Here is a 24,202-nt window from a genome sequence, read left to right as displayed (position 1 = left end):
TGAAAGAAGAAAGAAAGATCAAAGGAAGTCGACAGTGATTGAGAGAAAACTCACAAAGGCAAATTGAGCAAAAGACAAGGCCTGGGGAGTTAGACTACTTCAATGCAAATTTACGCCGCAGATGAGCATGACAACTGACCCTTGTACAGTGGTGCTGAAACAATTTTCAGTGTGGGGGTGCTACCATCAAAGGGCTTCTGAAAATCCAGGAATTATACAAAGAACAAGTCCTGCGGAATGAGCCACGCACATTCAGAAAGAGTGGTGATGCGTTGGTTACTTATTGGTAATCTTCATTAGCCTTAGTCCATTGCGTCCTTGTGACAGTCATTACAAAGTAAGGTGATGTCACCTTCCAACAGGAATAAAGAACAGGAGGATCCTTAAATGCTAGCCCCATGCACCCAACCTGGGTACCAAGCCCTTGCCAAAGGACTGATGGGAAGGTGGGCAGGATGTAATGTTTGTGACAAAGACAAGATGGACTAAGGGTAATGCAGAGTTCAAAACATTGGTACTCAAATGCAAAACAGAAACATTATTAAGCCATAATGCTTGACAAATGTATGCTCTGAGGACCAAGTAGCCACCCTAGGAATTTCCTAGATTGTTACTCACTGGAATTCAACCCAGGAGGTGGCCATTCCTCTCGTAGACCATCCCTGAACTGGAAGATATTCTAAAAAGCCTTTGCAAAGCCAGAAAAATTGACAACTTAATCCACCTACTCAGAGTCATAAAAGTCACCTTCTTGTCTTTTCCAGGCTGTCCAAAAGTCACAAACAAGGAGTCGGTTTTCCTGAACTGCAGAGGCCTGGTGACATGAATGAAAAGAGCTCTTTAAACATCAAGTGTATTCAGAAAATGTTCCTCCGGAGAGGAAGGAGAGGGAATGAAAGAAGGAAGAATTATTTCCTAAGATCTATCAAAAATAGACTTAACCTTTGCAGCAAAGGTAAGGCTAGGCCTTAAAGTTACCCCATCTTCTAAAGTATCAAGTGAAGAGAGGACAGCATTTTAAGGCTCCCAGCTCCCCAATTGTTCTCAGCAAGATGATAGGAAATAGGAAAATAACTTTATAGGAAACAATCTTTATGTCTACAGTATCCAGATCCTCAAAGAGATAAAATTGCAAAGCCTATAAAAGAGTAGGAAGATTCTGAGTTGGAGAAAAGGGATTTTTCAACTGGTCTTACAATTGACAAAAGATCAGAACAGTCTAGACACCAAAGACTGTAACATCGACGAAGGTACAGAAAAGTCCCTAAAAACCTTTATCGCAAAGCAATGAGCTTTCAGAGTGGAAAGAGATTCAAGTGAAACCCATTCAGAAGAAAATGCAAAATAGCAGACAAACTACAGGTAGGTGCCAAAAGACCATGAGCAGAACATCACGTCTCAAAAGACTTCCAGTTCTTTGAGTAAGACTTTGAAGTAGAAGGCCTGCTGGAGTGCTGAATTAACTCCACTAAGGAAGAGGAAAGACCCTTTGCTAGCAGTCCAGACTTCTCAACCTCCAAAGTGATAGAGTGAGTTGGAGCAAGTAGGTCAGGGACGACGTTCTGACAGAGATACACTTGAGCAGTACCCAAGGAGGTAGAAGAGCCAGGGGTTCAGAAGAGGAAACCATGACATCTCTGGCCAATAAGGGCCCACAAGAATAAAGTTCCCTCCCCCCTGCTGAGACTTGAAGAGAACCATCTGGATCAATAAAAAGTGGGGGAATGTATAAAGGAGACTTCTCAGCCACTTTATCACCAATACGTCCACTACCTAGGCTCCTTGTTCCGGAAGCCTGGATCAGAATCGACAAAGATGAGCATTGTCCTTGTTTGAAAAGAGATCCAGAAAGGGTTTCACAAACTCTCGGCATATCTCTCAAAACAACGACCTGGATAATGTCAACTCCAGCAAATTTGGAAACCTCCAGCTGTCTGCCATCACGTTGTCGGTGCCCTTGATGTGTACTGCCGACGTGTGCAACAGGTTGATCTCTGCCCAATAACCCAATTGTTCTGCTATTGCATTGAGGGATTTTGAATGCATGCTTCACTGTTGGTTAATGTAAAAGACAGCTACCTTATTCTCTGTCATTACTAGCAAATTTTTTTGAGACAGATGATGATGGGAAAACTTCAAAGCCCTGAAGATTACCATCAACTCCATCTATTTCCATGACCTCCGACTCTCTAGGAAAGACCACTTGAATCAACAGGATCAGTCCAACACAGTAGCTCTCCAGCCAGGTTTGCTGGCATCTGTTGCGAAGAATTCAGGAGCAACCAGGTGTATTAGTGTCCACTTAGACAAGTGGTCTTCAAACTCTTTAATGCCGCATCCACCCAATGGGAAAAAAAAACATTGGTGCCTCCCCTCTGAATTGTCTACAATTCTTCTATTAAATTGACACTGTTTAAATATGTCTAGACCTATTTAAACATTGCAGTTAAGTTCTGTTACTGTTTTAAAAATGCAATCAAATACATGACCCCAAATATACTATTCTGGTCAGGCCTGCCCTACTAACCAATTGCAGCGTCATGCTCTGCTGAGTAAACTGATCTCACGACAGTGAGGAATGCACAGGCCGGGTGGTGCCCGGCACACAAAAGCGCGCCTTCTTGTGTTGTACGTCTCTTCGCGCAAATGCAAACTCAGATTTCCTGCAATGTGGTCAGCAGGAGAGACATGGGAAGGCGCAGTAGGGAAGGCTTGAGGAACGAACCGTTGGCTATGTTTTGTTGTTACTTTGTTGACATGAGCTCAAGTAATTTGAAGCAGAAGGAACGGCCAGACCTAAAAAAAACTCTCTTACCTCCAACGCCGAATAACCACTATAATTATAATATCTCAAAAGCAGCCGGCCTTGTAAACTTAATGACCAAGCAAGCTGATGCATTTTGGGTTTTGTTGTAAAAGAATAAAAATACTATCCATCCTTTCCTTTTTTTCCGGCAACAAGCGATGTTATAAAGATATCACAGCACACAGTTAGATTGAGTGAAAGAAGAGGCACTGAGGCTGGCGTCCAGCACTCCACAGCTCTTGTTATTGTAATCCAGACAGGGGGCGGAAGGAGAAAAGTATGAAGGAATTGCGATAGTGAGACCAACTCTTCTATCTATCTGCATTACATGGAAAAAGGATATCTTTAGTACTCATGGCCGGTTAGCTCAGTTGGTTAGAGCGTGGTGCTAATAACACCAAGGTTGCGGGTTCGATCCCCGTACGGGCCAGGTTGCATTTTTTCTCTTAACTAAACTCTTTTTTTCTCATTTAATCAAGCTCGTATAAATCCATACACTCTGTTGCTCCAGTATACGTTCACTTTCCATTAGTCCTTCTTTTGCCACTGCTGACCAAAGCTCAAGCCGGCAGCGCCAGTAGAACAACACAAGTGCAAGGGATTGTCTCTCCAAGATGGAGACACTGCCTCAGACTATGTCTCGTGAGAGGTGGAGGTAGACCAAGAGCTGATTATTAAATGCATGGGGATAAGAGGAACATAACTCAGGTGAACAGATTCTGGATAGTGATGCTATAGCTAGGATCAGCAACGTTACAGGGCAAAGGATAGGAAAATAATTAGGTGACAGAAGTATAGAAGTGGCTACTAGGGGGTGTGTCTCTTAAGAGGGCCGAAAGATACACTGAAGGCGAAGGTGAAGTGAAAGAAGAAAGAAAGATCAAAGGAAGTCGACAGTGATGGAGAGAAAACTCACAAAGGCAAATTGAGCAAAAGACAAGGCCTGGGGAGTTAGACTACTTCAATGCAAATTTACGCCGCAGATGAGCATGACAACTGACCCTTGTACAGTGGTGCTGAAACAATTTTCAGTGTGGGGGTGCTGCCATCAAAGGGCTTCTGAAAATCCAGGAATTATACAAAGAACAAGTCCTGCGGAATGAGCCACGCACATTCAGAAAGAGTGGTGATACGTTGGTTACTTATTGGTAATCTTCATTACCCTTAGTCCATTGCGTCCTTGTGACAGTCATTACAAAGTAGGGTGATGTCACCTTCCAACAGGAAGAAAGAACAGGAGGATCCTTAAATGCTAGCCCCATGCACCCAACCTGGGTGCCAAGCCCTTGCCAAAGGACAGATGGGAAGGTGGGCAGGATGTAATGTTTGTGACAAAGACAAGATGGACTAAGGGTAATGCAGAGTTCAAAACATTGGTACTCAAATGCAAAACAGAAAAATTATTAAGCCATAATGCTTGACAAATGTATGCTCTGAGGACCAAGTAGCCACCGTAGGAATTTCCTAGATTGTTACTCACTGAAATTCAACCCAGGAGGTGGCCATTCCTCTCGTAGACCATCCTTGAACTGGAAGATATTCTAAAAAGCCTTGCAAAGCCAGAAAAATTGACAACTTAATCCACCTACTCAGAGTCATAAAAGTCACCTTCTTGTCTTTTCCAGGCTGTCCAAAAGTCACAAACAAGGAGTCGGTTTTCCTGAACTGCAGAGGCCTGGTGACATAAATGAAAAGAGCTCTTTAAACATCAAGTGTATTCAGAAAATGTTCCTCCGGAGAGGAAGGAGAGGGAATGAAAGAAGGAAAAATTATTTCCTAAGATCTATCAAAAATAGACTTAACCTTTGCAGCAAAGGTAAGACTAGGCCTTAAAGTTACCCCATCTTCCAAAGTATCAAATAAAGAGAGGACAGCATTTTAAGGCTCCCAGCTCCCCAATTGTTCTCAGCAAGGTGATAGGAAATAGGAAAATAACTTTATAGGAAACAATCTTTATGTCTACAGTATCCAGATCCTCAAAGAGATAAAATTGCAAAGCCTATAAAAGAGTAGGAAGATTCTGAGTTGGAGAAAAGGGATTTTTCAACTGGTCTTACAATTGACAAAAGATCAGAACAGTCTAGACACCAAAGATTGTAACATCTTCGAAGGTACAGAAAAGTCCCTAAAAACCTTTATCGCAAAGCAATGAGCTTTCAGAGTGGAAAGAGATTCAAGTGAAACCCATTCAGAAGAAAATGCAAAATAGCAGACAAACTACAGGTAGGTGCCAAAAGATCATGAGCAGAACATCACTTCTCAAAAGACTTCCAGTTCTTTGAGTAAGACTTCGAAGTAGAAGGCCTGCTGGAGTGCTGAATTAACTCCACTAAGGAAGAGGAAAGACCCTTTGCTAGCAGTCCAGACTTCTCAACCTCCAAAGCTATAGAGTGAGTTGGAGCAAGAAGGTCAGGGACGACGTTCTGAGAGAGACACACTTGAGCAGTACCCAAGGAAGTAGAAGAGCCAGGGGTTCAGAAGAGGAAACCATGACATCTCTGGCCAATAAGGGCCCACAAGAATAAAGTTCCCTCCCCCTGCTGAGACTTGAAGAGAACCATCTGGATCAATAAAAAGTGGGGGAATGTATAAAGGAGACTTCTCAGCCACTTTATCACCAATACGTCCACTACCTAGGCTCCTTGTTCCGGAAGCCTCGATCAGAATCGACAAAGATGAGCATTGTCCTTGTTTGAAAAGAGATCCAGAAAGGGTTTTACAAACTCTCGGCATATCTCTCAAAACAACGACCTGGATAATGTCAACTCCAGCAAATTTGGAAACCTCAAGCTGTCTGCCATCACATTGTCGTTGCCCTTGATGTGTACTGGCGACGTGTGCAACAGGTTGATCTCTGCCCAATAACCCAATTGTTCTGCTATTGCATTGAGGGATTTTGAATGCATGCTTCACTGTTGGTTAATGTAAAAGACAGCTACCTTATTCTCTGTCATTACTAGCACATTTTTTTGAGACAGATGATGATGGGAAAACTTCAAAGCCCTGAAGATTACCATCAACTCCATCTATTTCCATGACCTCCGACTCTCTAGGAAAGACCACTTGAATCGACAGGATCAGTCCAACACAGTAGCTCTCCAGCCAGGTTTGCTGGCATCTGTTGCGAAGAATTCAGGAGCATCCAGGTGTATTAGTGTCCACTTAGACAAGTGGTCTTCAAACTCTTTAATGCCGCATCCACCCAATGGGAAAAAAAAACATTGGTGCCTCCCCTCTGAATTGTCCACAATTCTTCTATTAAATTGACACTGTTTAAATATGTCTAGACCTATTTAAACATTGCAGTTAAGTTCTGTTACTGTTTTAAAAATGCAATCAAATAAATGACCCCAAATATACTATTCTGGTCAGGCCTGCCCTACTAACTAATTGCAGCGTCATGCTCTGCTGAGTAAACTGATCTCACGACAGTGAGGAATGCACAGGCCGGGTGGTGCCCGGCGCACGAAAGCGCGCCTTCTTGTGTTGTACGTCTCTTTGCGCAAATGCAAACTCAGATTTCCTGCACTGTGGTCGGCAGGAGAGACATGGGAAGGCGCAGTAGGGAAGGCTTGAGCAACGAACCGTTGGCTATGTTTTGTTGTTACTTTGTTGACAAGAGCTAAAGTAATTGGAAGCAGAAGGAACGGCCAGACCTAAAAAAAACTCTCTTACCTCCAACGCCGAATAACCACTATAATTATAATATCTCAAAAGCAGCTGGCCTTGTAAACTTAATGAGCAAGCAAGCCGATGCATTTTGGGTTTTGTTGTAAAAGAATAAAAATACTATCCATCCTTTCCTTTTTTTCCGGCAACAAGCGATGTTACAAAGATATCACAGCACACAGTGAGATTGAGTGAAAGAAGAGGCACTGAAGCTGGCGTGCAGCACTCCACAGCTCTTGTTATTGTAATCCAGACAGGGGGCGGAAGGGGAAAAGTATGAAGGAATTGCGATAGTGAGACCAACTCTTCTATCTATCTGCATTACATGGAAAAAGGATACCATTAGTACTCATGGCCGGTTAGCTCAGTTGGTTAGAGCGTGGTGCTAATAACGCCAAGGTCACGGGTTCGTTCCCCGTACGGGCCAGGTTGCATTTTTTCTCTCAACTAAACTCTTTTTTTCTCATTTAATCAAGCTCTTATAAATCCATACACTCTGTTGATCCAGTATACGTTCACTTTCCATTAGTCCTTCTTTTGCCACTGCTGACCAAAGCTCAAGCCGGCAGCGCCAGTAGAACAACACAAGTGCAAGGGATTGTCTCTCCAAGATGGAGACACTGCCTCAGACTATGTCTCGTGAGAGGTGGAGGGAGACCAAGAGCTGATTATTAGATGCGTGGGGATAAGAGGAACATAACTCAGGTGAACAGATTCTGGATAGTGATGCTATAGCTAGGATCAGCAACGTTACAGGGGAAAGGATAGGAAAATAATTAGGTGACAGAAGTATAGAAGTGGCTACAAGGGGGTGTGTCTCTCAAGAGGGCCGAAAGATACACTGAAGGCGAAGGTGAAGTGAAAGAAGAAAGAAAGATCAAAGGAAGTCGACAGTGATTGAGAGAAAACTCACAAAGGCAAATTGAGCAAAAGACAAGGCCTGGGGAGTTAGACTACTTCAATGCAAATTTACGCCGCAGATGAGCATGACAACTGACCCTTGTACAGTGGTGCTGAAACAATTTTCAGTGTGGGGGTGCTGCCATCAAAGGGCTTCTGAAAATCCAGGAATTATACAAAGAACAAGTCCTGCGGAATGAGCCGCGCACATTCAGAAAGAGTGGTGATGCGTTGGTTACTTATTGGTAATCTTCATTAGCCTTAGTCCATTGCGTCCTTGTGACAGTCATTACAAAGTAAGGTGATGTCACCTTCCAACAGGAAGAAAGAACAGGAGGATCCTTAAATGCTAGCCCCATGCACCCAACCTGGGTGCCAAGCCCTTGCCAAAGGACTGATGGGAAGGTGGGCAGGATGTAATGTTTGTGACAAAGACAAGATGGACTAAGGGTAATGCAGAGTTCAAAACATTGGTACTCAAATGCAAAACAGAAAAATTATTAAGCCATAATGCTTGACAAATGTATGCTCTGAGGACCAAGTAGCCACCCTAGGAATTTCCTAGATTGTTACTCACTGGAATTCAACCCAGGAGGTGGCCATTCCTCTCGTAGACCATCCCTGAACTGGAAGATATTCTTAAAAGCCTTGCAAAGCCAGAAAAATTTACAACTTAATCCACCTACTCAGAGTCATACAAGTCACCTTCTTGTCTTTTCCAGGCTGTCCAAAAGTCACAAACAAGGAGTCGGTTTTCCTGAACTGCAGAGGCCTGGTGACATAAATGAAAAGAGCTCTTTAAACATCAAGTGTATTCAGAAAATGTTCCTCCGGAGAGGAAGGAGAGGGAATGAAAGAAGGAAAAATTATTTCCTAAGATCTATCAAAAAAAAACTTAACATTTGCAGCAAAGGTAAGGCTAGGCCTTAAAGTTACCCCATCTTCCAAAGTATCAAATGAAGAGAGGACAGCATTTTAAGGCTCCCAGCTCCCCAATTGTTCTCAGCAAGGTGATAGGAAATAGGAAAATAACTTTATAGGAAACAATCTTTATGTCTACAGTATCCAGATCCTCAAAGAGATAAAATTGCAAAGCCTATAAAAGATTAGGAAGATTCTGAGTTGGAGAAAAGGGATTTTTCAACTGGTCTTACAATTGACAAAAGATCAGAACAGTCTAGACACCAAAGACTGTAACATCGACGAAGGTACAGAAAAGTCCCTAAAAACCTTTATCGCAAAGCAATGAGCTTTCAGAGTGGAAAGAGATTCAAGTGAAACCCATTCAGAAGAAAATGCAAAATAGCAGACAAACTATAGGTAGGTGCCAAAAGATCATGAGCAGAACATCACGTCTCAAAAGACTTCCAGTTCTTTGAGTAAGACTTCGAAGTAGAAGGCCTGCCGGAGTGCTGAATTAACTCCACTAAGGAAGAGGAAAGACCCTTTGCTAGCAGTCCAGACTTCTCAACCTCCAAAGCGATAGAGTGAGTTGGAGCAAGAAGGTCAGGGACGACGTTCTGACAGAGACACACTTGAGCAGTACTCAAGGAGGTAGAAGAGCCAGGGGTTCAGAAGAGGAAACCATGACATCTCTGGCCAATAAGGGCCCACAAGAATAAAGTTCTCTCGCCCCTGCTGAGACTTGAAGAGAACCATCTGGATCAATAAAAAGTGGGGGAATGTATAAAGGAGACTTCTCAGCCACTTTATCACCAATACGTCCACTACCTAGGCTCCTTGTTCCAGAAGCCTGGATCAGAATCGACAAAGATGAGCATTGTCCTTGTTTGAAAAGAGATCCAGAAAGGGTTTCACAAACTCTCGGCATATCTCTCAAAACAACGACCTGGATAACGTCAACTCCAGCAAATTTGGAAACCTCCAGCTGTCTGCCATCACATTGACGGTGCCCTTGATGTGTACTGCCGACGTGTGCAACAGGTTGATCTCTGCCCAATAACCCAATTGTTCTGCTATTGCATTGAGGGATTTTGAATGCATGCTTCACTGTTGGTTAATGTAAAAGACAGCTACCTTATTCTCTGTCTTTACTAGGACATTTTTTTGAGACAGATGATGATGGGAAAACTTCAAAGCCCTGAAGATTACCATCAACTCCATCTATTTCCATGACCTCCGACTCTCTAGGAAAGACCACTTGAATCGACAGGATCAGTCCAACACAGTAGCTCTCCAGCCAGGTTTGCTGGCATCTGTTGCGAGGAATTCAGGAGCATCCAGGTGTATTAGTGTCCACTTAGACCAGTGGTCTTCAAACTCTTTAATGCTGCATCCACCCAATGGGAAAAAAAAACATTGGTGCCTCCCCTCTGAATTGTCCACAATTCTTCTATTAAATTGACACTGTTTAAATATGTCTAGACCTATTTAAACATTGCAGTTAAGTTCTGTTACTGTTTTAAAAATGCAATCAAATACATGACCCCAAATATACTATTCTGGTCAGGCCTGCCCTACTAACCAATTGCAGCGTCATGCTCTGCTGAGTAAACTGATCTCACAACAGTGAGGAATGTACAGGCCGGGTGGTGCCCGGCGCACGAAAGCGCGCCTTCTTGTGTTGTACGTCTCTTCGCGCAAATGCAAACTCAGATTTCCTGCACTGTGGTCGGCAGGAGAGACATGGGAAGGCGCAGTAGGGAAGGCTTGAGCAACGAACCGTTGGCTATGTTTTGTTGTTACTTTGTTGACATGAGCTCAAGTAATTTGAAGCAGAAGGAACGGCCAGACCTAAAAAAAACTCTCTTACCTCCAATGCCGAATAACCACTATAATTATAATATCTCAAAAGCAGCTGGCCTTGTAAACTTAATGAGCAAGCAAGCCGATGCATTTGGGGTTTTGTTGTAAAAGAATAAAAATACTATCCATCCTTTCCTTTTTTTCCGGCAACAAGCGATGTTACAAAGATATCACAGCACACAGTGAGATTGAGTGAAAGAAGAGGCACTGAGGCTGGCGTGCAGCACTCCACAGCTCTTGTTATTGTAATCCAGACAGGGGGCGGAAGGAGAAAAGTATGAAGGAATTGCGATAGTGAGACCAACTCTTCTATCTATCTGCATTACATGGAAAAAGGATATCTTTAGTACTCATGGCCGGTTAGCTCAGTTGGTTAGAGCGTGGTGCTAATAACACCAAGGTTGCGGGTTCGATCCCCGTACGGGCCAGGTTGCATTTTTTCTCTTAACTAAACTCTTTTTTTCTCATTTAATCAAGCTCGTATAAATCCATACACTCTGTTGCTCCAGTATACGTTCACTTTCCATTAGTCCTTCTTTTGCCACTGCTGACCAAAGCTCAAGCCGGCAGCGCCAGTAGAACAACACAAGTGCAAGGGATTGTCTCTCCAAGATGGAGACACTGCCTCAGACTATGTCTCGTGAGAGGTGGAGGTAGACCAAGAGCTGATTATTAAATGCATGGGGATAAGAGGAACATAACTCAGGTGAACAGATTCTGGATAGTGATGCTATAGCTAGGATCAGCAACGTTACAGGGCAAAGGATAGGAAAATAATTAGGTGACAGAAGTATAGAAGTGGCTACTAGGGGGTGTGTCTCTTAAGAGGGCCGAAAGATACACTGAAGGCGAAGGTGAAGTGAAAGAAGAAAGAAAGATCAAAGGAAGTCGACAGTGATGGAGAGAAAACTCACAAAGGCAAATTGAGCAAAAGACAAGGCCTGGGGAGTTAGACTACTTCAATGCAAATTTACGCCGCAGATGAGCATGACAACTGACCCTTGTACAGTGGTGCTGAAACAATTTTCAGTGTGGGGGTGCTGCCATCAAAGGGCTTCTGAAAATCCAGGAATTATACAAAGAACAAGTCCTGCGGAATGAGCCACGCACATTCAGAAAGAGTGGTGATACGTTGGTTACTTATTGGTAATCTTCATTACCCTTAGTCCATTGCGTCCTTGTGACAGTCATTACAAAGTAGGGTGATGTCACCTTCCAACAGGAAGAAAGAACAGGAGGATCCTTAAATGCTAGCCCCATGCACCCAACCTGGGTGCCAAGCCCTTGCCAAAGGACTGATGGGAAGGTGGGCAGGATGTAATGTTTGTGACAAAGACAAGATGGACTAAGGGTAATGCAGAGTTCAAAACATTGGTACTCAAATGCAAAACAGAAAAATTATTAAGCCATAATGCTTGACAAATGTATGCTCTGAGGACCAAGTAGCCACCCTAGGAATTTCCTAGATTGTTACTCACTGAAATTCAACCCAGGAGGTGGCCATTCCTCTCGTAGACCATCCTTGAACTGGAAGATATTCTAAAAAGCCTTGCAAAGCCAGAAAAATTGACAACTTAATCCACCTACTCAGAGTCATAAAAGTCACCTTCTTGTCTTTTCCAGGCTGTCCAAAAGTCACAAACAAGGAGTCGGTTTTCCTGAACTGCAGAGGCCTGGTGACATAAATGAAAAGAGCTCTTTAAACATCAAGTGTATTCAGAAAATGTTCCTCCGGAGAGGAAGGAGAGGGAATGAAAGAAGGAAAAATTATTTCCTAAGATCTATCAAAAATAGACTTAACCTTTGCAGCAAAGGTAAGGCTAGGCCTTAAAGTTACCCCATCTTCCAAAGTATCAAATAAAGAGAGGACAGCATTTTAAGGCTCCCAGCTCCCCAATTGTTCTCAGCAAGGTGATAGGAAATAGGAAAATAACTTTATAGGAAACAATCTTTATGTCTACAGTATCCAGATCCTCAAAGAGATAAAATTGCAAAGCCTATAAAAGAGTAGGAAGATTCTGAGTTGGAGAAAAGGGATTTTTCAACTGGTCTTACAATTGACAAAAGATCAGAACAGTCTAGACACCAAAGATTGTAACATCTTCGAAGGTACAGAAAAGTCCCTAAAAACCTTTATCGCAAAGCAATGAGCTTTCAGAGTGGAAAGAGATTCAAGTGAAACCCATTCAGAAGAAAATGCAAAATAGCAGACAAACTACAGCTAGGTGCCAAAAGATCATGAGCAGAACATCACTTCTCAAAAGACTTCCAGTTCTTTGAGTAAGACTTCGAAGTAGAAGGCCTGCTGGAGTGCTGAATTAACTCCACTAAGGAAGAGGAAAGACCCTTTGCTAGCAGTCCAGACTTCTCAACCTCCAAAGCTATAGAGTGAGTTGGAGCAAGAAGGTCAGGGACGACGTTCTGAGAGAGACACACTTGAGCAGTACCCAAGGAAGTAGAAGAGCCAGGGGTTCAGAAGAGGAAACCATGACATCTCTGGCCAATAAGGGCCCACAAGAATAAAGTTCCCTCCCCCTGCTGAGACTTGAAGAGAACCATCTGGATCAATAAAAAGTGGGGGAATGTATAAAGGAGACTTCTCAGCCACTTTATCACCAATACGTCCACTACCTAGGCTCCTTGTTCCGGAAGCCTCGATCAGAATCGACAAAGATGAGCATTGTCCTTGTTTGAAAAGAGATCCAGAAAGGGTTTCACAAACTCTCGGCATATCTCTCAAAACAACGACCTGGATAATGTCAACTCCAGCAAATTTGGAAACCTCAAGCTGTCTGCCATCACATTGTCGTTGCCCTTGATGTGTACTGGCGACGTGTGCAACAGGTTGATCTCTGCCCAATAACCCAATTGTTCTGCTATTGCATTGAGGGATTTTGAATGCATGCTTCACTGTTGGTTAATGTAAAAGACAGCTACCTTATTCTCTGTCATTACTAGCACATTTTTTTGAGACAGATGATGATGGGAAAACTTCAAAGCCCTGAAGATTACCATCAACTCCATCTATTTCCATGACCTCCGACTCTCTAGGAAAGACCACTTGAATCGACAGGATCAGTCCAACACAGTAGCTCTCCAGCCAGGTTTGCTGGCATCTGTTGCGAAGAATTCAGGAGCATCCAGGTGTATTAGTGTCCACTTAGACAAGTGGTCTTCAAACTCTTTAATGCCGCATCCACCCAATGGGAAAAAAAAACATTGGTGCCTCCCCTCTGAATTGTCCACAATTCTTCTATTAAATTGACACTGTTTAAATATGTCTAGACCTATTTAAACATTGCAGTTAAGTTCTGTTACTGTTTTAAAAATGCAATCAAATAAATGACCCCAAATATACTATTCTGGTCAGGCCTGCCCTACTAACCAATTGCAGCGTCATGCTCTGCTGAGTAAACTGATCTCACGACAGTGAGGAATGCACAGGCCGGGTGGTGCCCGGCGCACGAAAGCGCGCCTTCTTGTGTTGTACGTCTCTTTGCGCAAATGCAAACTCAGATTTCCTGCACTGTGGTCGGCAGGAGAGACATGGGAAGGCGCAGTAGGGAAGGCTTGAGCAACGAACCGTTGGCTATGTTTTGTTGTTACTTTGTTGACAAGAGCTAAAGTAATTGGAAGCAGAAGGAACGGCCAGACCTAAAAAAAACTCTCTTACCTCCAACGCCGAATAACCACTATAATTATAATATCTCAAAAGCAGCTGGCCTTGTAAACTTAATGAGCAAGCAAGCCGATGCATTTTGGGTTTTGTTGTAAAAGAATAAAAATACTATCCATCCTTTCCTTTTTTTCCGGCAACAAGCGATGTTACAAAGATATCACAGCACACAGTGAGATTGAGTGAAAGAAGAGGCACTGAGGCTGGCGTGCAGCACTCCACAGCTCTTGTTATTGTAATCCAGACAGGGGGCGGAAGGAGAAAAGTATGAAGGAATTGCGATAGTGAGACCAACTCTTTTATCTATCTGCATTACATGGAAAAAGGATATCTTTAGTACTCATGGCCGGTTAGCTCAGTTGGTTAGAGCGTGGTGCTAATAACACCAAGGTTGCGGGTTCGATCCCCGTACGGGCCAGGTTGCATTTTTTCTCTTAACTAAACTCTTTTTTTCTCATTTAATCAAGCTCGTATAAATCCATACACTCTGTTGCTCCAGTATACGTTCACTTTCCATTAGTCCTTCTTTTGCCACTGCTGACCAAAGCTCAAGCCGGCAGCGCCAGTAGAACAACACAAGTGCAAGGGATTGTCTCTCCAAGATGGAGACACTGCCTCAGACTATGTCTCGTGAGAGGTGGAGGTAGACCAAGAGCTGATTATTAAATGCATGGGGATAAGAGGAACATAACTCAGGTGAACAGATTCTGGATAGTGATGCTATAGCTAGGATCAGCAACGTTACAGGGCAAAGGATAGGAAAATAATTAGGTGACAGAAGTATAGAAGTGGCTACTAGGGGGTGTGTCTCTTAAGAGGGCCGAAAGATACACTGAAGGCGAAGGTGAAGTGAAAGAAGAAAGAAAGATCAAAGGAAGTCGACAGTGATGGAGAGAAAACTCACAAAGGCAAATTGAGCAAAAGACAAGGCCTGGGGAGTTAGACTACTTCAATGCAAATTTACGCCGCAGATGAGCATGACAACTGTTCCTTGTACAGTGGTGCTGAAACAATTTTCAGTGTGGGGGTGCTGCCATCAAAGGGCTTCTGAAAATCCAGGAATTATACAAAGAACAAGTCCTGCGGAATGAGCCACGCACATTCAGAAAGAGTGGTGATACGTTGGTTACTTATTGGTAATCTTCATTACCCTTAGTCCATTGCGTCCTTGTGACAGTCATTACAAAGTAGGGTGATGTCACCTTCCAACAGGAAGAAAGAACAGGAGGATCCTTAAATGCTAGCCCCATGCACCCAACCTGGGTGCCAAGCCCTTGCCAAAGGACTGATGGGAAGGTGGGCAGGATGTAATGTTTGTGACAAAGACAAGATGGACTAAGGGTAATGCAGAGTTCAAAACATTGGTACTCAAATGCAAAACAGAAAAATTATTAAGCCATAATGCTTGACAAATGTATGCTCTGAGGACCAAGTAGCCACCCTAGGAATTTCCTAGATTGTTACTCACTGAAATTCAACCCAGGAGGTGGCCATTCCTCTCGTAGACCATCCTTGAACTGGAAGATATTCTAAAAAGCCTTGCAAAGCCAGAAAAATTGACAACTTAATCCACCTACTCAGAGTCATAAAAGTCACCTTCTTGTCTTTTCCAGGCTGTCCAAAAGTCACAAACAAGGAGTCGGTTTTCCTGAACTGCAGAGGCCTGGTGACATAAATGAAAAGAGCTCTTTAAACATCAAGTGTATTCAGAAAATGTTCCTCCGGAGAGGAAGGAGAGGGAATGAAAGAAGGAAAAATTATTTCCTAAGATCTATCAAAAATAGACTTAACCTTTGCAGCAAAGGTAAGGCTAGGCCTTAAAGTTACCCCATCTTCCAAAGTATCAAATAAAGAGAGGACAGCATTTTAAGGCTCCCAGCTCCCCAATTGTTCTCAGCAAGGTGATAGGAAATAGGAAAATAACTTTATAGGAAACAATCTTTATGTCTACAGTATCCAGATCCTCAAAGAGATAAAATTGCAAAGCCTATAAAAGAGTAGGAAGATTCTGAGTTGGAGAAAAGGGATTTTTCAACTGGTCTTACAATTGACAAAAGATCAGAACAGTCTAGACACCAAAGATTGTAACATCTTCGAAGGTACAGAAAAGTCCCTAAAAACCTTTATCGCAAAGCAATGAGCTTTCAGAGTGGAAAGAGATTCAAGTGAAACCCATTCAGAAGAAAATGCAAAATAGCAGACAAACTACAGCTAGGTGCCAAAAGATCATGAGCAGAACATCACTTCTCAAAAGACTTCCAGTTCTTTGAGTAAGACTTCGAAGTAGAAGGCCTGCTGGAGTGCTGAATTAACTCCACTAAGGAAGAGGAAAGACCCTTTGCTAGCAGTCCAGACTTCTCAACCTCCAAAGCTATAGAGTGAGTTGGAGCAAGAAGGTCAGGGACGACGTTCTGAGAGAGACACACTTGAGCAGTACCCAAGGAAGTAGAAGAGCCAGGGGTTCAGAAGAGGAAACCATGACATCTCTGGCCAATAAGGGCCCACAAGAATAAAGTTCCCTCCCCCTGCTGAGACTTGAAGAGAACCATCTGGATCAATAAAAAGTGGGGGAATGTATAAAGGAGACTTCTCAGCCACTTTATCACCAATACGTCCACTACCTAGGCTCCTTGTTCCGGAAGCCTCGATCAGAATCGACAAAGATGAGCATTGTCCTTGTTTGAAAAGAGATCCAGAAAGGGTTTCACAAACTCTCGGCATATCTCTCAAAACAACGACCTGGATAATGTCAACTCCAGCAAATTTGGAAACCTCAAGCTGTCTGCCATCACATTGTCGTTGCCCTTGATGTGTACTGGCGACGTGTGCAACAGGTTGATCTCTGCCCAATAACCCAATTGTTCTGCTATTGCATTGAGGGATTTTGAATGCATGCTTCACTGTTGGTTAATGTAAAAGACAGCTACCTTATTCTCTGTCATTACTAGCACATTTTTTTGAGACAGATGATGATGGGAAAACTTCAAAGCCCTGAAGATTACCATCAACTCCATCTATTTCCATGACCTCCGACTCTCTAGGAAAGACCACTTGAATCGACAGGATCAGTCCAACACAGTAGCTCTCCAGCCAGGTTTGCTGGCATCTGTTGAGAAGAATTCAGGAGCATCCAGGTGTATTAGTGTCCACTTAGACAAGTGGTCTTCAAACTCTTTAATGCCGCATCCACCCAATGGGAAAAAAAAACATTGGTGCCTCCCCTCTGAATTGTCCACAATTCTTCTATTAAATTGACACTGTTTAAATACGTCTAGACCTATTTAAACATTGCAGTTAAGTTCTGTTACTGTTTTAAAAATGCAATCAAATAAATGACCCCAAATATACTATTCTGGTCAGGCCTGCCCTACTAACCAATTGCAGCGTCATGCTCTGCTGAGTAAACTGATCTCACGACAGTGAGGAATGCACAGGCCGGGTGGTGCCCGGCGCACGAAAGCGCGCCTTCTTGTGTTGTACGTCTCTTTGCGCAAATGCAAACTCAGATTTCCTGCACTGTGGTCGGCAGGAGAGACATGGGAAGGCGCAGTAGGGAAGGCTTGAGCAACGAACCGTTGGCTATGTTTTGTTGTTACTTTGTTGACAAGAGCTAAAGTAATTGGAAGCAGAAGGAACGGCCAGACCTAAAAAAAACTCTCTTACCTCCAACGCCGAATAACCACTATAATTATAATATCTCAAAAGCAGCTGGCCTTCTAAACTTAATGAGCAAGCAAGCCGATGCATTTTGGGTTTTGTTGTAAAAGAATAAAAATACTATCCATCCTTTCCTTTTTTTCCGGCAACAAGCGATGTTACAAAGATATCACAGCACACAGTGAGATTGAGTGAAAGAAGAGGCACTGAGGCTGGCGTGCAGCACTCCACAGCTCTTGTTATTGTAATCCAGACAGGGGGCGGAAGGGGAAAAGTATGAAGGAATTGCGATAGTGAGACCAACTCTTCTATCTATCTGCATTACATGGAAAAAGGATATCTTTAGTACTCATGGCCGGTTAGCTCAGTTGGTTAGAGCGTGGTGCTAATAACGCCAAGGTCACGGGTTCGATCCCCGTACGGGCCAGGTTGCATTTTTTCTCTCAACTAAACTCTTTTTTTCTCATTTAATCAAGCTCTTATAAATCCATACACTCTGTTGCTCCAGTATACGTTCACTTTCCATTAGTCCTTCTTTTGCCACTGCTGACCAAAGCTCAAGCCGGCAGCGCCAGTAGAACAACACAAGTGCAAGGGATTGTCTCTCCAAGATGGAGACACTGCCTCAGACTATGTCTCGTGAGAGGTGGAGGGAGACCAAGAGCTGATTATTAGATGCGTGGGGATAAGAGGAACATAACTCAGGTGAACAGATTCTGGATAGTGATGCTATAGCTAGGATCAGCAACGTTACAGGGGAAAGGATAGGAAAATAATTAGGTGACAGAAGTATAGAAGTGGCTACAAGGGGGTGTGTCTCTCAAGAGGGCCGAAAGATACACTGAAGGCGAAGGTGAAGTGAAAGAAGAAAGAAAGATCAAAGGAAGTCGACAGTGATTGAGAGAAAACTCACAAAGGCAAATTGAGCAAAAGACAAGGCCTGGGGAGTTAGACTACTTCAATGCAAATTTACGCCGCAGATGAGCATGACAACTGACCCTTGTACAGTGGTGCTGAAACAATTTTCAGTGTGGGGGTGCTGCCATCAAAGGGCTTCTGAAAATCCAGGAATTATACAAAGAACAAGTCCTGCGGAATGAGCCGCGCACATTCAGAAAGAGTGGTGATGCGTTGGTTACTTATTGGTAATCTTCATTAGCCTTAGTCCATTGCGTCCTTGTGACAGTCATTACAAAGTAAGGTGATGTCACCTTCCAACAGGAAGAAAGAACAGGAGGATCCTTAAATGCTAGCCCCATGCACCCAACCTGGGTGCCAAGCCCTTGCCAAAGGACTGATGGGAAGGTGGGCAGGATGTAATGTTTGTGACAAAGACAAGATGGACTAAGGGTAATGCAGAGTTCAAAACATTGGTACTCAAATGCAAAACAGAAAAATTATTAAGCCATAATGCTTGACAAATGTATGCTCTGAGGACCAAGTAGCCACCCTAGGAATTTCCTAGATTGTTACTCACTGGAATTCAACCCAGGAGGTGGCCATTCCTCTCGTAGACCATCCCTGAACTGGAAGATATTCTTAAAAGCCTTGCAAAGCCAGAAAAATGTACAACTTAATCCACCTACTCAGAGTCATACAAGTCACCTTCTTGTCTTTTCCAGGCTGTCCAAAAGTCACAAACAAGGAGTCGGTTTTCCTGAACTGCAGAGGCCTGGTGACATAAATGAAAAGAGCTCTTTAAACATCAAGTGTATTCAGAAAATGTTCCTCCGGAGAGGAAGGAGAGGGAATGAAAGAAGGAAAAATTATTTCCTAAGATCTATCAAAAATAGACTTAACATTTGCAGCAAAGGTAAGGCTAGGCCTTAAAGTTACCCCATCTTCCAAAGTATCAAATGAAGAGAGGACAGCATTTTAAGGCTCCCAGCTCCCCAATTGTTCTCAGCAAGGTGATAGGAAATAGGAAAATAACTTTATAGGAAACAATCTTTATGTCTACAGTATCCAGATCCTCAAAGAGATAAAATTGCAAAGCCTATAAAAGATTAGGAAGATTCTGAGTTGGAGAAAAGGGATTTTTCAACTGGTCTTACAATTGACAAAAGATCAGAACAGTCTAGACACCAAAGACTGTAACATCGACGAAGGTACAGAAAAGTCCCTAAAAACCTTTATCGCAAAGCAATGAGCTTTCAGAGTGGAAAGAGATTCAAGTGAAACCCATTCAGAAGAAAATGCAAAATAGCAGACAAACTATAGGTAGGTGCCAAAAGATCATGAGCAGAACATCACGTCTCAAAAGACTTCCAGTTCTTTGAGTAAGACTTCGAAGTAGAAGGCCTGCCGGAGTGCTGAATTAACTCCACTAAGGAAGAGGAAAGACCCTTTGCTAGCAGTCCAGACTTCTCAACCTCCAAAGCGATAGAGTGAGTTGGAGCAAGAAGGTCAGGGACGACGTTCTGACAGAGACACACTTGAGCAGTACTCAAGGAGGTAGAAGAGCCAGGGTTTCAGAAGAGGAAACCATGACATCTCTGGCCAATAAGGGCCCACAAGAATAAAGTTCTCTCGCCCCTGCTGAGACTTGAAGAGAACCATCTGGATCAATAAAAAGTGGGGGAATGTATAAAGGAGACTTCTCAGCCACTTTATCACCAATACGTCCACTACCTAGGCTCCTTGTTCCAGAAGCCTGGATCAGAATCGACAAAGATGAGCATTGTCCTTGTTTGAAAAGAGATCCAGAAAGGGTTTCACAAACTCTCGGCATATCTCTCAAAACAACGACCTGGATAACGTCAACTCCAGCAAATTTGGAAACCTCCAGCTGTCTGCCATCACATTGACGGTGCCCTTGATGTGTACTGCCGACGTGTGCAACAGGTTGATCTCTGCCCAATAACCCAATTGTTCTGCTATTGCATTGAGGGATTTTGAATGCATGCTTCACTGTTGGTTAATGTAAAAGACAGCTACCTTATTCTCTGTCTTTACTAGCACATTTTTTTGAGACAGATGATGATGGGAAAACTTCAAAGCCCTGAAGATTACCATCAACTCCATCTATTTCCATGACCTCCGACTCTCTAGGAAAGACCACTTGAATCGACAGGATCAGTCCAACACAGTAGCTCTCCAGCCAGGTTTGCTGGCATCTGTTGCAAGGAATTCAGGAGCATCCAGGTGTATTAGTGTCCACTTAGACCAGTGGTCTTCAAACTCTTTAATGCCGCATCCACCCAATGGGAAAAAAAAACATTGGTGCCTCCCCTCTGAATTGTCCACAATTCTTCTATTAAATTGACACTGTTTAAATATGTCTAGACCTATTTAAACATTGCAGTTAAGTTCTGTTACTGTTTTAAAAATGCAATCAAATACATGACCCCAAATATACTATTCTGGTCAGGCCTGCCCTACTAACCAATTGCAGCGTCATGCTCTGCTGAGTAAACTGATCTCACAACAGTGAGGAATGTACAGGCCGGGTGGTGCCCGGCGCACGAAAGCGCGCCTTCTTGTGTTGTACGTCTCTTCGCGCAAATGCAAACTCAGATTTCCTGCACTGTGGTCGGCAGGAGAGACATGGGAAGGCGCAGTAGGGAAGGCTTGAGCAACGAACCGTTGGCTATGTTTTGTTGTTACTTTGTTGACATGAGCTCAAGTAATTTGAAGCAGAAGGAACGGCCAGACCTAAAAAAAAAATTCTTACCTCCAACGCCGAATAACCACTATAATTATAATATCTCAAAAGCAGCTGGCCTTGTAAACTTAATGAGCAAGCAAGCCGATGCATTTGGGGTTTTGTTGTAAAAGAATAAAAATACTATCCATCCTTTCCTTTTTTTCCGGCAACAAGCGATGTTACAAAGATATCACAGCACACAGTGAGATTGAGTGAAAGAAGAGGCACTGAGGCTGGCGTGCAGCACTCCACAGCTCTTGTTATTGTAATCCAGACAGGGGGCGGAAGGAGAAAAGTATGAAGGAATTGCGATAGTAAGACCAACTCTTCTATCTATCTGCATTTCAAGGAAAAAGGATATTGGCAGTACTCATGGCCGGTTAGCTCAGTTGGTTAGAGCGTGGTGCTAATGGCGCCAAGGTCGCGAGTTCTATTCCCGTACGGGCCAGGTTGCATTTTTTCTCTCAACTAAACTCTTTTTTTCTCATTTAATCAAGCTCTTATAAATCCATACACTCTGTTGCTCCAGTATACGTTCACTTTCCATTAGTCCTTCTTTTGCCACTGCTGACCAAAGCTCAAGCCGGCAGCGCCAGTAGAACAACACAAGTGCAAGGGATTGTCTCTCCAAGATGGAGACACTGCCTCAGACTATGTCTCGTGAGAGGTGGAGGGAGACCAAGAGCTGATTATTAGATGCGTGGGGATAAGAGGAACATAACTCAGGTGAACAGATTCTGGATAGTGATGCTATAGCTAGGATCAGCAACGTTACAGGGGAAAGGATAGGAAAATAATTAGGTGACAGAAGTATAGAAGTGGCTACAAGGGGGTGTGTCTCTTAAGAGGGCCGAAAGATACACTGAAGGCGAAGGTGAAGTGAAAGAAGAAAGAAAGATCAAAGGAAGTCGACAGTGATTGAGAGAAAACTCACAAAGGCAAATTGAGCAAAAGACAAGGCCTGGGGAGTTAGACTAGTTCATTGCAAATTTACGCCGCAGATGAGCATGACAACTGACCCTTGTACAGTGGTGCTGAAACAATTTTCAGTGTGGGGGTGCTGCCATCAAAAGGCTTCTGAAAATCCAGGAATTATACAAAGAACTAGTCCTGCGGAATGAGCCACGCACATTCAGAAAGAGTGGTGATGCGTTGGTTACTTATTGGTAATCTTCATTAGCCTTAGTCCATTGCGTCCTTGTGACAGTCATTACAAAGTAAGGTGATGTCACCTTCCAACAGGAAGAAAGAACAGGAGGATCCTTAAATGCTAGCCCCAGGCACCCAACCTGGGTGCCAAGCCCTTGCCAAAGGACTGATGGGAAGGTGGGCAGGATGTAATGTTTGTGACAAAGACAAGGTGGACTAAGGGTAATGCAGAGTTCAAAACATTGGTACTCAAATGCAAAACAGAAAAATTATTAAGCCATAATGCTTGACAAATGTATGCTCTGAGGACCAAGTAGCCACCCTAGGAATTTCCTAGATTGTTACTCACTGGAATTCAACCCAGGAGGTGGCCATTCCTCTCGTAGACCATCCCTGAACTGGAAGATATTCTTAAAAGCCTTGCAAAGCCAGAAAAATTGACAACTTAATCCACCTACTCAGAGTCATAAAAGTCACCTTCTTGTCTTTTCCAGGCTGTCCAAAAGTCACAAACAAGGAGTCGGTTTTCCTGAACTGCAGAGGCCTGGTGACATAAATGAAAAGAGCTCTTTAAACATCAAGTGTATTCAGAAAATGTTCCTCCGGAGAGGAAGGAGAGGGAATGAAAGAAGGAAGAATTATTTCCTAAGATCTATCAAAAATAGACTTAACCTTTGCAGCAAAGGTAAGGCTAGGCCTTAAAGTTACCCCATCTTCCAAAGTATCAAATGAAGAGAGGACAGCATTTTAAGGCTCCCAGCTCCCCAATTGTTCTCAGCAAGGTGATAGGAAATAGGAAAATAACTTTATAGGAAACAATCTTTATGTCTACAGTATCCAGATCCTCAAAGAGATAAAATTGCAAAGCCTATAAAAGAGTAGGAAGATTCTGAGTTGGAGAAAAGGGATTTTTCAACTGGTCTTACAATTGACAAAAGATCAGAACAGTCTAGACACCAAAGATTGTAACATCTTCGAAGGTACAGAAAAGTCCCTAAAAACCTTTATCGCAAAGCAATGACCTTTCAGAGTGGAAAGAGATTCAAGTGAAACCCATTCAGAAGAAAATGCAAAATAGCAGACAAACTACAGGTAGGTGCCAAAAGATCATGAGCAGAACATCACGTCTCAAAAGACTTCCAGTTCTTTGAGTAAGAATTCGAAGTAGAAGGCCTGCTGGAGTGCTGAATTAACTCCACTAAGGAAGAGGAAAGACCCTTTGCTAGCAGTCCAGACTTCTCAACCTCCAAAGCGATAGAGTGAGTTGGAGCAAGAAGGTCAGGGACGACGTTCTGAGAGAGACACACTTGAGCAGTACCCAATGAGGTAGAAGAGCCAGGGTTCAGAAGAGGAAACCATGACATCTCTGGCCAATAAGGGCCCACAAGAATAAAGTTCCCTCGCCCCTGCTGAGACTTGAAGAGAACCATCTGGATCAATAAAAAGTGGGGGAATGTATAAAGGAGACTTCTCAGCCACTTTATCACCAATACGTCCACTACCTAGGCTCCTTGTTCCGGAAGCCTGGATCAGAATCGACAAAGATGAGCATTGTCCTTGTTTCAAAAGAGATCCAGAAAGGGTTTCACAAACTCTCGGCATATCTCTCAAAACAACGACCTGGATAACGTCAACTCCAGCAAATTTGGAAACCTCCAGCTGTCTGCCATCACATTGTCGGTGCCCTTGATGTGTACTGCCCACGTGTGCAACAGGTTGATCTCTGCCCAACAACCCAATTGTTCTGCTATTGTATTGAGGGATTTTGAATGCATGCTTCACTGTTGGTTAATGTAAAAGACAGCTACCTTATTCTCTGTCTTTACTAGCACATTTTTTTGAGACAGATGATGATGGGAAAACTTCAAAGCCCTGAAGATTACCATCAACTCCATCTATTTCCATGACCTCCGACTCTCTAGGAAAGACCACT

The 24,202-nt window shown here is 43.2% G+C and overlaps 5 non-coding genes across 5 annotated transcripts; all 5 read left to right on the top strand.

Moving 5' to 3' along the window:
* The first annotated feature begins 3,162 nt into the window (after positions 1-3,162).
* On the top strand, positions 3,163-3,236 carry TRNAI-AAU (transfer RNA isoleucine (anticodon AAU)). The gene has a single exon. It is a non-coding gene; the product is annotated as a tRNA-Ile (tRNA).
* A 3,592-nt stretch (positions 3,237-6,828) lies between these two features.
* On the top strand, positions 6,829-6,902 carry TRNAI-AAU (transfer RNA isoleucine (anticodon AAU)). Its single transcript has one exon. It is a non-coding gene; the product is annotated as a tRNA-Ile (tRNA).
* A 3,593-nt stretch (positions 6,903-10,495) lies between these two features.
* Positions 10,496-10,569, top strand: TRNAI-AAU (transfer RNA isoleucine (anticodon AAU)). Its single transcript has one exon. It is a non-coding gene; the product is annotated as a tRNA-Ile (tRNA).
* Positions 10,570-14,161: 3,592 nt separating this feature from the next.
* Positions 14,162-14,235, top strand: TRNAI-AAU (transfer RNA isoleucine (anticodon AAU)). The gene has a single exon. It is a non-coding gene; the product is annotated as a tRNA-Ile (tRNA).
* Positions 14,236-17,827: 3,592 nt separating this feature from the next.
* Positions 17,828-17,901, top strand: TRNAI-AAU (transfer RNA isoleucine (anticodon AAU)). The gene has a single exon. It is a non-coding gene; the product is annotated as a tRNA-Ile (tRNA).
* Positions 17,902-24,202: the final 6,301 nt, after the last annotated feature.

The sequence above is a fragment of the Pleurodeles waltl genome, chromosome 12, assembly GCF_031143425.1.
Source record: "Pleurodeles waltl isolate 20211129_DDA chromosome 12, aPleWal1.hap1.20221129, whole genome shotgun sequence".
NCBI classification, from domain to species: domain Eukaryota; kingdom Metazoa; phylum Chordata; class Amphibia; order Caudata; family Salamandridae; genus Pleurodeles; species Pleurodeles waltl.
Note: the sequence above shows the minus strand (reverse complement) of the source record. Positions and strands in the feature narration are given on the sequence as shown.